We start from the raw sequence: 6000 nt of genomic DNA, 5'->3' as shown, positions 1-6000 counted from the left end.
ATTGAACCATTAAAAAAGGCGTGAAGTTACATTGATGGTCGTTGAGATTGTGGTTAACGGTGACCGGCCAGTTAGAAAAATGGATGCATCATCTATTAGAGGTCTCGCTAACTAATGTTTCTGTTTGATTGGATGTCTTTTATGCATTCGAATATGTCTGTATTGTCTATACTTGAGCTTTAACGTTTTGTTTGAATAATTTATTTATTTACAAAATTTATTAACCAATTAAATTACCAATCTATACATCAAATGTTATGTGTTAATCTAACTTAAAGTTATGGATAATATCTTTACGATTTTCATAAAACTATTTTTTGATACATATTTGTGATAGCTTATTATAGATTTTTTATTTGTTTTTTTTCCAGTTATTCATTAACTCAAAAATCGTTGAGTAATTATTGAAAAGTTATGTCAATCTGTGTATTGTACCCATTAAAAAGAAAATTTTATTAAATAAAGAGTCAAAATTTATTTTAAATATGAAAAATAATATAAAATTTAAAAAATATTAGTTTCCATAATTATATATTAAATAACATTAATAAATAATGTCTACAAATTTATATTGGGAAAGAAAAATTATTTAGTTTATTGAATTAAAATTAAATCTAAAAAAGTTAAAAAAGGTATATGACATCCTTGTTTTGATCTAATGGTTATAACTAAAAGTTGAACTTTATCCAAGGGTCCAAACTTTTCTATTTTGGAATTAAGGTTTCTTTTTGATATATATTTAGAGACGTAGTGTTTTCTTTTGATTCCTTGATTAAAAACTTTAATCACTCAGATATCTAGATATTTTAATATGCTCGTATTAATAATGTAATAAAATATAATATATACTAATCGAATTACCATATTTACGTAACTTTTAACTAAATTAATTAGGTAATTAATTTTTAGTTTTGTTAAACGAAACGTAATACGCGAGTACATATATATTTATCTTTTATTTTTATCTTTATCTTTATATACACTAAAACACAACTGATATAGTAACTTATTAACCAATTATAAGAGTCGATTTTATCAAATTAAAACTTGCTTATGTCATAATTCATAAATAAAAATAAAAACTATGGACGCACACAAAAATTATCATATATATTTTTATATAAAATTTCTCACTAATTTATACTTTTTTGTTTTACATCAATAATTACATTATAATTCTCACGTACAATTTTATTAACTATTTTTTATTTTTTTTTAATCAAAAGTTGGTTTGTAAGTGATGATACGCAACAAATGTCAAATAAAAAATATAAACAAATATTATCTACAACATAATACTCCATCTATCCCATGTGTCCTATTTTGACCTTTTAAATCTCCGTTTTATAACTTTGACCTTAAATAAATTTAATTGTGTTAAATAATTTTCGATGAAAGTTATATCAATGAAAACACATCTAACTTAATCAATTCATATAATTTTCATCAAATTTCATATAATACAAACAAATATATAAGGTCAAAGTTGCACAAAAAAGACTTTGAAAATTTAAAACTAAACACTTTTAGTGAGACGGAGAGAGTATTACATAAGTTGAAATACACTATATGCGTTCAATAACCTTTTTAAATTTTCTAAAACTACATATTTTACATCTGAATTTACAAAATTAACAAATAACTTTATCTTGAAAATGTTATAAACAGCCCGTGTATTTAACACGGGCGTAAATGTAGTATGTATTAAAATATAATTTTCCTAAGTATTTATCAACCAATTAAAATGTTCAATTTCACTTGATTAATATTTGTTTATGTCGTTTATCTTATGAAATAAAAAAACTCATTAATTGACATTTTTTTTAATTATAGTCTATTTGTCTCATTGGATTTTAATAAAGTTTGAACTTAATATATTTTTTTGGATTATGTAAATCTTGATGAATATGGGGAATTAGTAATTATCCTAATTCATTAGTTTAAATGTTCTCCTAATTCATAGGATTGTGATATGTAAAAATTAAAGGGTAAGATTAGAAAAGAGATTAAATGAAATTCACTTATTACATTTATATAATTTTAAAAAGAATCTTAGACTAGTGTTTAAGAAGATTAATCATTGTCTGAACCAAAATTATCCATAAACATATTTAATACCCAATATTTGTAATTATACTATCATTACTTATTACTAAACTAAACTCTGTCTTTTTTTTTTTTTCAACTTTCAATATTTAACATACTCAAAATGTTGCCCGTAACGACCCATTAACCAATCAAAATTCTTGATTTTACTAAATAATTATTATCTTAGACCTAATATTTAATTTAAAATGATTAGCATAAGTCAACGACGATTTTTACAAAAGATTTTCATTTATTTGTATCTCAAAATCTATCTTTTAGTTTGATCATGAATCTTAAATATACTTGGCTATAGTTTTTCAATCGATAAACAACAATATATTTTGGGTGGATTGATTGGCAAGGTATATTTTTTTAGTAACATTAGTAAATATCTAAAAGTTTCCATAATATAAATATAGGATATCCGAATGTAAATATAATTCCTAAATAGTTACTTTAAAAAAAATATGGTCAATCGCTTACATAAAATTTAATACTATATTATTTATTTATTTATGGTCCATGATTCGTAAGGAATTTTCTGTGTACATATATTTATACAATAATAATAATTATTATTTATGGTTTATGATTTAAGGGGTTTTTTTGTCTAATCATTTAAAGTATAAGTATAAATACCGTCATTTATTAAAGATGAAATAATTAAATTTGACCTAATGGTTCTCAATCAAAGATGGAATTCATCTAAGGGTTCCTATTTGTTTATAAATGAATTTAGGACCTTGTTATATATATATTGGTAGATATATATATATATATATATATATAGGGAAAGGAATATGAGGCTGTTAGGCACCCAAGTTAGGTGAAAAACCCCAAGTTGGGTGATTTTTTAAAAGGTAAAAATCATGGGGGCCATGTATTTATTTAAAATATTAGTATGTGAGGGGTTTTTCACCCAAGTTGGGTGCATAACAGTCTCATGCTCACTTTTCCATATATATATATATATATATATATAGGTTAAAGGTAAAATAAAACTAACTGTTAACATAAAACAAATAAAACACCATGTATAATTGACATGTGGCTTGAGAATTTTAAAAAATGAATTATAATTTGGAGGTTAATTTAGGCATCATGCATTGTATTTGGCTCCTACAATTATGTTAACACATCATGTGTTTATTTTGGGTAAAAGGTTATACCCGTGTGAATTGTATAAATTACTCAAAAATGTTGAGACAATATGACTTGTAAACATATTGACTAGTATATACACATGCACTAATGTGCTAAAAAAACTATGGTACATAATTTGTCATGCCCGCAGAATCTAGCCTATTGCAAATACAAACTAGGAGATCACATAAACCTACTTTTCGTTAATAAGAGAATAAGGAAGATTTCAAACTTCAAGAGCCTTCTCAACTTGGCTCGTTTTCTTGAATCTAAGAGTAAGCAGCTTAAGGCGAATGGTATTCAACACTTCCTCAGCCAATTGAAAGCTTAAGGCGAATGGCATACACGGAGTTATTAGGCCAACGCTTGACCTGACAGTTTTGGAATACTCACATAGTATGCATAACCCGGGTTTCGTAAGATCGCGTCTTAAAAAAAATCCATGTCTAATGGGATTCATTAATAACAAAACACACCCTTTATTAGCTATAATCTATGAATGTTAACTTTTCGGCATTCAAATGGTTTTCGCCTTTGAATTTGACAGATCGTGCCTTCAGAGAAGTAATGTCTTACACATTTGATTAATCAGGGATTTTTTTTTTTGGATGTTGTTTTTGTAAAGTAGGTTAGATAATATATCCATGTTGATCAATAAAGGTTGCATAGTAAGACAACGAATATCTTTTTGTCTTTTACACTTTTTTTTGTTAATATAACTGTAAAACAATATTTTTTATTACGATCTCGAATTCTCGATTTTGTAAATTTGATTTATAGTAATTTTTAAGTCATGGATCAGATAAATTGATTTGTGAAAACAAGTGGACGGGATGCCATTTGGTCATTTCGAGACTACTGTCCAAACTCCAAGTAAGGTAACATTTAAATGAGTGAATTGGATTAATGGTCCATGTGATTTGGTTATGTTCACATATAGAGATTCCCAAGCTGTTTAAAAATGGTAGCCTTTGGTAAAGGTGCAAGAAAATGTTGGAATAAACATGGTTTGATTCAAGGGAAAATACTCATCAGATGATCTTGTGGAACCTGTAAAGACATTAAACATGTTTGTCATTGATTTCGGGTTCTCAAAACAAGGTGATTGAGTTAGGATGAGATGGGTAATTCAACTGTGATGTTATGCACGAATTTGAGAGGAGTAAACACACGAATTTGTGTGGGATTATGTGTGTGTGATTAACCTTAACTTAGAGTTAATTACCCTTTATTTATAAGAAGAATAATTACACTAACCACCATTTAATAATTACACATTCAACCCCTTTGGTGTTTAATGTGTATACCATTAGTCCTCTTATTTACAATCACCTAATGGGAAACTCTATTCTACGTCTCTAAAAGTAAATACGCTCATCATATATTTACCTAGGCATAGGGATTTCATTATCGTCAATTATCATATCAGGAATGATACATGATCAGTGACGGCTACACTAACGTGGTTCCAACAGAAAAAACCGATTAATCGAACCGACCCGATTTATAACCGGTAACCAAAACCGGTTATTAACCAGAATAGTAAAAACCGATTATAGGTTGTTAGAAACTGTCGGTTACTAACCGATTACTCTTTTTAAAACCAAAACCGGTTATTAACCGGTTAACCTATAACCGGTTAATTATTCCAAATAATAACCGGTTAATCGCACCATTAGATTATTTCATAAGTTTTCAATATATCTATACTATATATAGATTAATGTTTCTTTCATCAGATCCAACATCACTTTTTGGTTGTTTTTGAGATTTTGGATGATTAAATTTGTTTCGTGTTTAGAAAATGATATTTATTTGGAATATGGAGATTTTTTGGAACATGGGTTTGTCGCTCAAACATGTCGAAAATGATTGTTTTTCCCCATTATTCACCACTTTCTCAATATTGTAATGGGCGGTTAAAAAAATCCGAATAGGTTAGCCGGTATCAGTTAACCAGTTATTATTAATCGAAATCGGTTAGATAGATTCCAGTTTTAAAACCTAAAAACCAGTTATTAACCGATATAAGTTAACCGTAACCGGTTATTACTGTTTCAAAAAATAACTGAAACCGGTTATTAAAATCAATAACCAAAATCGATTAACCGCTTCTTGCATCTCTAGCCTTTGGTTTATAATCAAATGAAAAGATCCAAAGATAATCATTGAATTTTGACTTAATGATTAAGATCTTTCTAACTTGACTCAAGTTAAGGAGGTAACTTGAAATAATTTTCATCCTATGTTCACACCTTCCATTCTTTATTACTGTACATGATTTTTTTACATGTATACTCCCTAATACTATGTTCTTGGGTTTTTGTAAAAAGGGAAAAGAAAAGAATCCAAGTGATTTCTAAACAAGTTGAGTTATTGAGTTTTTTTTTAAGATGGAAAGGAAATGAATTGAAAAATGGACTCAAGAACAGAGCATAAAATCTAGGGTTGTAAACGAAAAAAATACGAACGACACCTTGTTCATGTCGTTTCACTTAACGAACAGTTCACGAAAGATAAACAAACATAATGTTGTGTTTACGAATGGATAAGCGAACATAATGGTTTGTTCATATTCGTTCATTTGTGTTTATGAACGAATATTCACGAACACAAATAAAACGAACACCAATGAACGAACACAACCGAAATATTTATAAAATAAGTATTTAAATTTAAACTTTTTCTTAAAATACAGATAACTAGGTATGTGTTATATATATATATATATATATGATATAAAAGAAATATTTATAGTTAAACTATTTT

This window comes from Erigeron canadensis, chromosome 1, assembly GCF_010389155.1.
Source record: "Erigeron canadensis isolate Cc75 chromosome 1, C_canadensis_v1, whole genome shotgun sequence".
Lineage (NCBI taxonomy): Eukaryota > Viridiplantae > Streptophyta > Magnoliopsida > Asterales > Asteraceae > Erigeron > Erigeron canadensis.
This window is presented reverse-complemented; position numbering follows the sequence as displayed.